Source organism: Musca autumnalis, unplaced genomic scaffold, assembly GCF_047663935.1.
Source record: "Musca autumnalis isolate F117 unplaced genomic scaffold, ASM4766393v1 scaffold_5, whole genome shotgun sequence".
NCBI lineage: Eukaryota > Metazoa > Arthropoda > Insecta > Diptera > Muscidae > Musca > Musca autumnalis.
Genome location: NW_027412088.1, coordinates 5445981 through 5458464, shown reverse-complemented (window position 1 = coordinate 5458464; position 12484 = coordinate 5445981). Strand labels below are relative to the sequence as shown.

The following is a 12484-nucleotide window of genomic DNA, read 5'->3' as shown; positions in this document are numbered from 1 at the left end:
CTTATATAGATCCTTTGTCAGAAAAAAGTTTGTGTGCTTATATAGACCCTTTATCAAAGAAAGGGCGCTTATATAGACCCTTTATCAAAGAAAGGGTGCTTCTATGGATCCTTTCTCAAAGAAAGATGTGCTTCTAAAGATCCTTTCTCAAAGAAAGAGTGCTTCTATGGATCCTTTCTCAAAGAAAGGTGTGCTTCTAAAGACCCTTTCTCAAAGAAAGGTGTGCTTCTAAAGACCCTTTCTCAAAGAAAGGTGTGCTTCTAAAGACCCTTTCTCAAAGAAAGGTGTTCTTCTAAAGACCCTTTCTCAAAGAAAGGTGTTCTTCTAAAGATCCTTTCTCAAAGAAAGAGTGATTCGATGAACCCTTAATCAAAGAAAGGGCGCTTCTATGGATCCTTTCTCAAAGGAAGGTGTGCCTCAAAAGACCCTTTCTCAAAAAAGGGCGGTTCTATGGACCCTTTCTTAGAGAAAGTGTAGTTCTATAGGCCCTGTCTCAAAGAAAGTGTAGTTCTATAGATCCTTTCTGTAAGAAGAGGTGCTTCTATGGACCCTTTCTGAAAAAAGGGTGCTTCTATAGACCCTTTCTGATAGAAAGGTTGCTTCTATACACCATTTTTTGAAACAAAGGGTGCTTCTAAAGACCCTTTTTGAAAGAAGGATAGAATAGTCCGTAAACTGCACTTAAGCAAAAACGTTGAATCTTTGTGAGGGAGATATCAGGAAATATGTAATTTGGCCCGAAAATGTGTACCGCCGTAATATGGTCCTCGAGTACAACATACCGCAGGAAAATAAAAACTATTCAAGACGAAGTCGATAGTGTTCGTGGGTACCATTTTGAACTTTTGTGTTGAATGTACCCGAAGGAGTGAACTAATATGATTTCCGAAGTTTTGAAGTACTCTTAAAGTGCTAAGGGGTTTAACTGCCTGTCAAAAATATTATGCGCCCTTGGTAAAGTTACGTACCAACGGTATTTTGTGTGCTTAGTGGTACCATTTGCTTAAACATTTTTAAAACATTTGAAATACCTGAAAATTTCCGGCGTTCTTAAACATTATTTGAGTTGAAAATATAAGAATCCCATGGCATAGCCAAGCGTTGCTGTGTAACTTTATAACTTCTTTGGCAAATATTATCTTATTATTGTGAATGCGACCATAAAATGTCACAATATTTACAAAAGAGAAATAAACAAATGTTAAAAGAAACAATTTTGAAAATAAACAAAAGTTTTATGAAGTCGCTGGCTGGCTACAATGATACGCATGTCAGCAGCTCTAAGAGGTGGGAAGAAACCTGGTTTATAGGCCAAAATAAACCACTTGTCGTCCGACAGTTTCATTCACTTACATTTCGTGTAAACAACAAACAAAGTAGGTATTTGAACAATATTTCACTTGTTTTTGTTTATTTCAATACTTGTTTGAATACCGCAGTTGTTGTTGTTGTTTTCGTTGCTGTGTGTATCACTCACTGTATTTTGTTGGGATTGCTTGCTGTCAGAAGTTTATGCACTTTGATCAGTTTCCGTTCTTTTCTTGTTTGACATTCAATGTTGTTTTGCATCTCAGTTAATTGTTGTTGTTTTGTTGAATTTACATTTATTTCAGTTACTGCCACTGTTGCTTTATTTTGTTTGCTCTGTGGAGAGAGAAACACCCTGTATATCTGTCAATACAACTATCGCAGTTTGTCGCTATGTTTGTTTCCATGCAACAAAGATAACAACAACAATTAATGTAATTACGAAGTTTATTATTTGATTAACGACACCATTTGTAAGGTGAATTGAAGCTCTCTGAACTCAGAAGACCGTGTACTTCCAGCTGCTTACCACTTGGGGTGGGTGTGTGTAATTCATATGTGTCCCCCTTAATGAACAAATGAATGAATGAATGAATGAATGGATTATATTCTTCAGGTGTATTTCCATTGAGAGCTGCTGGCTATTGTTGTTGTGTTTGGAAGAAAGCAATTAAAAATGTTTGGGAATCACCGTCAAAAACAAAACAAAGTAACAACATCAAAATACCTAACAAACGATGCGGAACCAAAACAATACCTTTCTGCGCCCCCTACAGGTGATGGTGAATGTGTGCTCTGTGATCCATTTCAGTATTTCTCACTCTGGATTTTATGCTGCCTACTATTTAGCCATGCAAGAAATCAGATGTTATAACCACAAGAAACTTGGCTCAGTAAATCACCTCTCCCCCACCCCCCATTTATGTGGCAACAACAAGTCTTAGCCGCCGTGTGAGACAATTGCTGCTTTGTAGTCAAATGTGTGTCAGTTAAAAAAATGATCTGTCAAACACTTGTTTTTGTTATTTTCAATTGAAAAAGCAACGAGGAGAGTTATGAGGAGCTGGCTACAGAAAATTTTGTTTATAACAATATTTTCTATAGAAAATGTTTTGATAACATTATTTCTTATAGAAAAACTTTGTGGATAACAATGTTTTCTATAGAAAATGTTGTGGATAACAATGTTTTCTATAGAAAATGTTGTGGATAGCAATGTTTTCTATAGAAAATGTTATGGATACGAATATTTTCCATAGAAAATGTTGTGGATAAAAATATTTTTTATAGAAAATGTTGTGGATAACAATATATTCCATAGAAAAAGTTGTGGATAAAAATATTTTTTATAGAACATGTTGTGGATAACAATATTTTCCATAGAAAATGTTGTGGATAACAATATTTTCCATAGAATATGTTGTGGATAACAATATTTTCCATAGAAAATGTTGTGGATAACAATATTTTCCATAGAAAATGTTGTGGATAACAATATTTTCCATAGAAAATGTTGTGGATAACAATATTTTCCATAGAAAATGTTGTGGATAACAATATTTTCCATAGCAAATGTTGTGGATAACAATATTTTTCATAGAATATGTTGTGGATAACAATATTTTCCATAGAAAATGTTGTGGATAACAATATTTTCCATAGAAAATGTTGTGGATAACAATATTTTCCGTAGAAAATGTTGTGGATAACAATGTTTTCTATAGAAAATGTTGTGGATAACAATGTTTTCTATTGAAAATGTTGCGGATAACAATGTTTTCTATAGAAAATGCTGTGGATAACAATGTTTTCTATAGAAAATGTTGTGGATAACAATGTTTTCAATAGAAAATGTTGTGGATAACAATGTTTTCAATAGAAAATGCTGTGGATAACAATGTTTTCTATAGAAAATGTTGTGGATAACAATGTTTTATATAGAAAATGTTGTGGATAAAAATTTTTTCTATAGAAAATGTTGTGGATAACAATGTTTTCTATAGAAAATGTTGTGGATAACAATGTTTTCTATAGAAAATGTTGTGGGTAGCGATATTTTCCATAGAAAATATTGGGGATAAAACTATTTTCCATGGAAAATGTTGTGGATAAAAATATTTTTTATAGAAAATGTTGTGGATAACAATATTTTCTATAGAAAATGTTGGGGATATCGATATTTTCCATATTTTCCAAATTTTGTCGATAAAAATATTTCTTATAGAAAATGTTGTGGATAACAATTTTTTCTATAGAAAATGTTGTGGATAACAGCGTTATGCAACAAAATTATGCAATATTTCTTGGACATTTTGTGCATAACAAGATTTTCTCTCCAAAGCTTATGCGAATGACAGACAATATTTTCCATTTTTTCAGAATTTAGAAAAAAGTAGACTCTTTCTTTCAGGTTCTGGATCAGAGTAAATATCTTTAAGGTGGTACCGTACTTGCCACTTTCAAAAAATTAAAAATATTGGCTTATTTTGAAGTACAGGTAGTATAGAGTATGCCGCAAATCTCGAAACGACATTTTTTAAGTCGGTGCCAACAATAGCTTGAAAATGAATTTACCGAACTTCATATAGTTTGGTGAGCTAATTAAATACATAAAAAGCTTGTCTTTAAGCTAGACAGATTTTTTTGCCCGATTTTTTTTACAAAAAACAATCAATTTTTTTCGTTAAAATCGAAATTTTGATTTTGACAATTCAAAATTTTTTTAAATTTTTTTCGCTTAAAGACAAGATTATTAGGTTCTTACAACGCTTACAAAAATACATATACGATGATCGGCCCATCCGTTTTCCAGCTATCGTTGACACCGCAAACACTTTTACAAAAAAAGGAATTTCGCAGATAGCCATTATTTTCCAACACCAAAAATTCCAAATGTAGTATAAAAGAAAGAACTTTAAAAAAAAATTTGTAGATTGATTCTATGAAAAAAATCACGAAAAATGAGTTTTTTGTTCTGCACAACTAGGGATAACCCCTTAAAGGAAAATTTGTGAATAATTTCCTTTACTTTCCACATTTTTAGAAAACATTTTCATATTTAATGAAATCTCCCAAAGTTTTTCTTCAACTTTCTCTTGTACGTTGCCTTTAATTAATTTTCATTTTCTATAATTAATAAATAATATTTTCAATATTTTGTTAAATGATTGTCTATTTCCGGAACAATTGTTTCAAGCCTCTATTTTTTAATAAGAAAATTTATAATTGGTTTTCTTAAAGCCTTTTACTTTTTTAAACCCCCAAAGGTGTTAATTTTAATTCATTATAGATTCATTCCGCTTATTTTAAGTACCCACCCGACTGATTCACCGCTACACAACAAACCGGCATTTATTTATTAATATTAAAACAATAGCAGCCAAATGTATTTTCTTTTTTTCCTCTTCTCTTTAATTCTTGGCTGATTAATCGGCTGAAATGTTTACGAGTTAAATTTTGTTTTTTGTTCGATTACATAATGTCAACGGTTGAACATCTTTCACCTATTCAGATTTCATTTTTGTGTCTGCTTTTTCTTTTGAAGTCAAAAACAAAAATGACCCGTTGAGATAGCCGAGGAGAGCCACCAAGATCGATTGATCCACGATATATTCAAATTTCGACATTGTTGTCATCGCTTTAGTTACCACCACACCACGGCCACCTGATGCCATTTTGTTATTAATTTATGGATTTTATTGTCTAGCCCATGAATAATGTGATTGGCGAGGGGGGGAGTTGGCTGGCGTTGGGAAATGTTGTTGACTTTTGTTGCAATTTAAGAAAGTTATGCGGATCTCTAGTTTCGTCGGGTGTTATTGTTTACTTGTGGTGGTTCTTTGTTGATTTATATTACATAATATTTGAACCTAATATTTTTTTATTATTTGTGTGAAAATGTGTTTACCGAAAACAAAATAACTAATCACCTACTTGGCAGGCAGCAACTGCAGAATGAACAAGCAAAAAAATAAGCAAAAGTGAAATTTGTCCGGCGAACACAATTAATTGGCAAAGGTAACAAACACTTGTTAGCTTTGTATTGTCAAGTGGGTGAATTTGTTTGAATACAATAATTATTTTCCAAATTTGTTATATCAACAAAAAATTATATTTTGCACTTTTTGTTTGATAAGTACGAACGCACCTAAAAACTAAGCTACAAAAAATATGAACGTATTGACATTTCCGTTATTGAAAAGGTTGATTCCAATAGACAGACAACAATAAACTTAAGTGGGGAAGTAAAACATTTATTTTTTGGCATCCATCAACAATAAATATCAAACATTAGAGTGCAACGGCTAAAGTTGTTAGACAAAACAAATATAATTTATAAGATAAATTCTTTTGAATTTGCCATTAACGGAGTTCCTTAAATAACCACACATACATCCATGTGAGATTTAAAATGTTTCATTGAAATTTTCTTTTAATCATGCAAAAATAAATTTGTTTAATTGTTTGAATCATTACACCCTATTATTATTTAACCATCATTTAGTATTATTTATTACCATTTATCATTGATCTTTATAGCAAACAGCTAATTTGTGAAAGAAACTAAAACTGGTTTTCACACACAACTCCAAATGGCCCTAAATAACGATTTTTGTTGGCATTTCAGAATAATTAGAAAAAGTGAATTTTCTATTTTGTTCCGTTCGTTGACTGCCGCCTTCCTTTTGGCAACTTTCTTTACAAAGTCATTAACAAATAAATGCCGGCAGCGAAATATTTAGTTCAAAAAATGGCATTCAAGCTTACCAAATATTGCGTGTGATGGATGGTTGGATGGCCAGTTGCTGGCTGCTGCTGCACTTTTTCCAGTGTGCCAAGTAAAAGAATTAAAAATAATTAACCAAAACGATGAATTGAATTTACCACACAAAATAAAGAAGGTGATTAAGTCATTTTTAATAAAAAAAGGACGTTGTTCCATTTGTAATATGCGGTTTCATCCCGGGAAAGAAAATCAATTTTTTCGGCGATGTTTAAATCCCCATGCTTTGCAACAACCAAAGGCACTCCAAGTCATACCTGAGTTTCGTATACCGGCAAAAATAAACGTCTTTTATGAAAAAGTATCGAGTAACAAGAAAAAAGTATCAGCCGGATTTGCCGACAGAGATATACCCTCAGTCTATGTGAATTAAACCTTTCATCTATGGTCAAATCGAAAACGATCTACACAACCAAAATTCTTCCCCAACATTTTAGAATTTAGCGGTTTTCAGAATTTTGTAGCCCTTATTGAGTATTTGAACTTGCCGACAAAAATTTGGATTTGGATTAAAGCCCAAAGGTGTTTCGGAGGAGGTACTTGCAGGAGTGGATCGCATTGTCCATTTTGGAATTGGATTTTATTTTTAAGTCATTCCTTCCGATCGATATCATCGCACCCACCCACCATTTGAGATGGTCACCGTATAATTTAAAGGATCTTCGAACAGACCTTAAAGTGCACTTAAACGAGAATGTTGAACATTTGTTAGGGAGGTACCCAAAAGAGGGGAGCGATATGGCCGTTTTCGAACTTGAACTAAGTTTGGACAAAATGTTACGAGATCCAAATTTTGGACCAAACTTGTTGCTCTATTCAAAATATAACACACATAGTAGAGGTTTTAATAGCTTTGTTGCCATTTTTACAGGAAGTATGGACTTGCCCCTAAAATTTGTACCGTCGTAATATGGGCCTCGAGCACGACCGGATTCAAAAAAAAATCAAAACCTTTCAAAAAGAGGTCTTAAATTGCACTGAACTGAAATTTTGTGTGAAAAGTACTCGAAGGAGTGGACCGATAAAGTTGCGGTGACCAATATTTTTGAATGAAAATAGAGTACATATACAAATGTGTAAAAAGTTACAGATCAAAAAGTAGGACAGAAAATCTTTAGAGGTCTTCTAAAGAACACAGAGAATTTTTGGAGGTCTTCTAAAGCCAACAGAAGACCTTTAAAGGTCTTCTAAAGAACACAGAGAATTTTTGGAGGTCTTCTAAAGACAACAGAAGACTTTTGGAGGTATTCTAAAGGCAACTGAAGACCTTTGAAGGTCTTCGAAAGCCAACAGAAGACCTAAAAGGTCTTCTTAAAACAACAAAAGACCTTCGGTTGTCTTCTAAAGGCAACAAAAGTCCTTTGAGGGTCTTTTAAAGTCTACAGAAGACTTTTGGGGGTCTTCTAAAGACAGAAGACCTCTGGTGGTTTTCTATAGGCAACATAAGAACTTGGGAGGTCTTATAAAGACAAAAAGTAACTTAGAGAGGTCTTCTAAAGACAAAGGAAAACCTATGCAACTCTTCTAAAGACAATAGAAAAACCTATTGTGGTTTTATATGGACATCTATAGACAAAAGAAGACTGTTGGAGGTCTTCTAACGGCACAAGAAGACCTGTTTCAGCCTATGGTTTATTCATTTCATTGGATTGCCAAGGTACATATTCACATGTTCACATCGCTCATTTACTCAAAGAGTGACACATCTCAAAAAATCGGGTTTCGAGAAAAACCCGATTTAAATTGGTGATTGAAATTTGTCATGCCAAATTAAAAAGATTATTGCACAAAAACTAAAATAACTACTTGGATCATATTTTGCAAACAGCTAGCCAGATATCAGTGCTAAATTTCTTTGCAAGATCAAGCATGATTTGAAGTGTTTTAGTACTTCATAACCTCAAAAAAACGGTTGTGTTGAATTATGCGAAACTCGCGTTAAATGAGCTGTAACTCGTCGAATTTTTGAGATATCAACACTAGATAAAGTAGAAGTCGTAGAAAAAATAGAAAATGCTAACTCAGGAAACGCATTTTTTGAGTTGAGCGACATGTATTTATAAAACAGACCAAAAATAGGGAGTACGCCCATGAAAATATAGGACAAATAGAGAAATTAAAAAAAAGAGAACGGATACCTAAACTAGAGTACTGTACTCTCCTCTCCATATTCGACCCAGATATTTGTCTGGTAAAAATATACGATATGCAAAGTATGACCAAATCGGTTACTCCCTTCGGTAGTTATCGTACCATATTAGCCAAAAAATTTGAACTTTTGTGGGGAGTGAACCGAAATTTTCGAACTTAATCTTAGATTGGACAAAATATTACATTTTGGATTCGTTCGAGTGTTATCGTGCGTTCTAGCCAGCCAGACAGACGGAGGAACATGGCTTAATCGACTCCAAATTGTCTGAAACTGATTTCGTCGAAACATAATGGGGGTCTAAAACCTTTATTTCGATTATGAAAGTGTATATACCCTCTGTAGCCTAAAGGCTGAGGGTATACAATAGGCCGGGGCGATTTGTATGGAAGGAAAAAAGTGTTATCGGGCGCCTGGAGATTCTGATTTTTGGGATTGTACTGAGCAAAAAAGTCAACTAGACCATATGTCTACGGTGAAAATCGAGCCCCCGGATTTTGACTTAAAGTTTTTTTTCTAGGATTTTTTGGATATTTTGGCATATAACAACCAAACCACTGAGATTTTCGATCCAACACAAAGACAACAATTGTAGCCAAGACAATAATAAAGAACTCTCTAGTACATCGCAAAAGCATTGGAATGCTCCTTCAGGTAGTTACGGCCTCGAGAAGGTGCACATTTTTCGGAAAATATCGATAAACGACACTGTGCTACAAAATGGAACTCAAAGTCAGTGGGTGGAAAATTTATTTTAGAGATGAAAGCCCTTGGTGAGCGTACTGAGAACCCAAAAGAAAATTTTCACCATAGGCCAAGTTTCCGAGATATTGCGTGAATAATGGTTTAATTTTGGCCCCTTAATTTGTGATCAAATAGCTTTACATCTCTCTAAAGCGTTATTGTAGCTTCATTTTGACATTACATGTCTTCAGTCAAATCGAATGGTGAATCTTTTTGTAGAATATTTCATCCCTCTAACTCAATTCCTTTCATGTCCTTTTCGTCCTTTATTTTTTGAACCGTAGTAAAAGTACCACAAGGCGAGATTTTACAGCATCCAAATATTCTACAAAAATGTTGTTCAGAAGATTTTAGATACGGTTCTCATTGATGACCAATCCATATTTCCCCGTTTTCATGGTCTTTTTTGACATTTTACCGGTTTTTGTTGAGAAAACTATGTTTTGTTTTTATGTATATTCGTTATTGGTCTGTGGTGCTTCTGAAATACTTACCATAAATAGCACTTGTAATGACTAACACGTTAATAACAAATTTTATTGGAGGACAGATCCGGTTATCTAAATTTTTGAACCGGATATTCTGATATTAAAACCGATTTTGGAACCGGTTTTAAGTAACCGATTAACCGAATATGTATATCATTAGAAAGCTAATAAAATGGTCAATCAAATAACAGCAAGTAGCTGATTACAACTTTGTCGGTTACGAAGCTTTTCAATATATTGAACAAAACAAAAAACATTATAGTTTTGGATTTATCGACTTTCATCGCCAAAAAGAACCCAGTGATATTTTACATCAAAATCGGTTTAAGAACGCGGTTTTTTTGTTCTAGCATCGGAACCAACAAAGTTGTAATCAGCTACTTGCTGTCATTTGGTTGACCATTTTATTAGCTTTCTAATGATATACATATTCGGTTAATCGGTTACTTAAAACCGGTTCCAAAATCGGTTTTAATATCAGAATATCCGGTTCAAAAATTTAGATAACCGGACCTGTCCTCCAATAAAATTTGTTATTAACGTGTTAGTCATTACAAGTGCTATTTATGGTAAGTATTTCAGAAGCACCACAGACCAATAACGAATATACATAAAAACAAAACATAGTTTTCTGAACAAAAACCGGTAAAATGTCAAAAAAGACCATGAAAACGGGGAAATATCGATTGGTCATCAATGAGAACCGTATCTAAAATCTTCTGAACAACATTTTTGTAGAATATTTGGATGCTGTAAAATCTCGCCTTGTGGTACTTTTACTACGGTTCAAAAAATAAAGGACGAAAAGGACATGAAAGGAATTGAGTTAGAGGGATGAAATATTCTACAGAAAGATTCACCATTCGATTTGACTGAAGACATGTAATGTCAAAATGAAGCTACAATAACGCTTTAGAGAGATATAAAGCTATTTGATCACAAATTAAGGGGCTAAAATTAAACCATTAATCACGCAATATCTCGGAAACTTTGCCTATGGTGAAAATTTCCTTTTGGGTTCTCAGTACACTCACCAAGGGTTTTCATCTCCAAAATAAATTTTCCACCCACTGACTTTGAGTTCCATTTTGTAGCACAGTGTCGTTTATCGATATTTTCCGAAAAATGTGCACCTTCTCGAGGCCATAACTACCTGAAGGAGCGTTCCAATGCTTTTGCGATGTACTAGAGAGTTCTTTATTATTGTCTTGGCTACAATTGTTGTCTTTGTGTTGGATCGAAAATCTCAGTGGTTTGGTTGTTATATGCCAAAATATCCAAAAATCCTTGAAAAAAAACTTCAAGTCAAAATCCGGGGGCTCGATTTTCACCGTAGACATATGGTCTAGTTGACTTTTTTGCTCAGTACAATCCCAAGAATCAGAAACTCCAGGCGCCCGTGATGGTGTTCAAATCGCCCCACTCTAGTATACAAACTATCAGTCGGTTCTGCCAATATCGACAAGTGATCTATTTTAGGAGGTTTGAACTTGTCGACAAAAATATAGAAACTTTTGGGTTATTTATCTTAACGATTGTAGGCGTTCCGAATAAATGCGGGCAATTTGCTAATAAATTTGATTTGGATTAAAACGTACAAGTGTTTAATTTTTGCAAAGGATGTACCTGAAAGAATTGACCTAAATATGTCGGTCCATTTTGGTCCATTCATAACTTGTGATTATTATCATGCAAAAAACCATTTCAGTTAGCCACCTTAGGATTTGTAGAGCTTTCGGATGAAAAAACTTTTTGTCACGAAGAATGGAGTTGCGCAAGGAAAACATCATGCGGTTATAAAGAGGACCGGCAAAATTTCATCAATAGTACTGAGAGAGAATCGTGGGTTCGATTCCCCGGCCAGGCAACATCAAACATTTTTCAACGGTGGCAAAATACCCCTCAGTAATGTTGGCGACCGATTTCCGTTGACGGTGAATATCTACGTCGTATGAACCACGAGCTATATAAACTATACAAAGACATGAATATAGTTAAACGTATCGAGATGCAACGATTGCGTTGGCTAGGCCATATCATGAGAATGAGCGATGATGAACCCGCTAAAAAGGCATATGAATACATGCCACATAGCGGTGCACGCAGAATCGGCAGGCCTAAGCCTCGATGGAGCATACAAGTGGATGAAGAAATGAAAAGGCGCGGTATTCCAAAAAGTCAAGCGAAAAACAGAGAGGAATGGAGATCTTTTCTTAGTTCGGTCTATGGAACAAATGTTCTGTAATGGGCCAATTAAGTAAAGTAAGTAATGTTGGCGACATTTTTCCTGAGTATTTCAGCCTTGTAAAACTTCTCTGCAAGTGGTGTCTTAGACACGCCGTTCGGACTCGGCGATAAACACTAGGTCCCATATCATTGAGCTAATATGAATCGGGGTGCACTCATTGATATGAGAGAAGTCTCCCTGGGATGTTTGTGGAACAATTATAGTGCTGAGAGACTTTTGTGAGGTAGGGTTGATCCACTTTTGTGGAGGAGGTGCTGGATTTCATCCAAATATACTTGAGGTCTAAAACCATTATTTCGATGAGGCACAGAAACAAGTAGGGATCATAAAATTATAACGTTTTATAAAAAAAACAACCACGACAACTAAAAACTTAAGTGCGAGAGGTGTATGTAGAAGTGTAGCCATTATTGCAGGAAGTACCATCGTAATAGGGGCCGTGAGGGCCTGCTGCAAGAAATTTCAAAACGATCGAAGACATACGATATACGAATATTCCATTTATTTTCAAACCCATAGCTTTGTGATAATCAAAGATGCCGAAAGAGGACATCATAAATAAAGATGTCATGTCGAAGAAGTTTCTTTGTCGTCAACATAGATTTGCTGCTCTGTTTATTTTCCAAGCAGACGACAACAAGTGTAAATTGGTCTAATTCCAATAAGGAATGATGGATGGATACATCGCCTCCTTGTGTACATTCGCTCGCATTCATTACCAACCATTGTTGGTGTTGTTTTTGTTTTGTTATAAAACACACATT

General features: G+C 34.5%; 2 protein-coding genes and 1 long non-coding RNA gene across 6 annotated transcripts in view; 1 reads left to right on the top strand and 2 right to left on the bottom strand.

The window, feature by feature from the left end:
* LOC141387456 (uncharacterized) overlaps positions 1 to 12484 on the top strand; it is a 102450-nt gene that overhangs the window by 30762 nt on the left and 59204 nt on the right. The gene's annotated exons all lie outside the window — the stretch shown is intronic.
* LOC141387454 (persulfide dioxygenase ETHE1, mitochondrial) overlaps positions 1 to 12484 on the bottom strand; it is a 48371-nt gene that overhangs the window by 34578 nt on the left and 1309 nt on the right. The gene's annotated exons all lie outside the window — the stretch shown is intronic.
* The window catches only part of sprt (PDZ domain-containing protein sprite), a 49856-nt gene that overhangs the window by 37170 nt on the left and 202 nt on the right, over positions 1 to 12484 (bottom strand). The window lies entirely within an intron of this gene.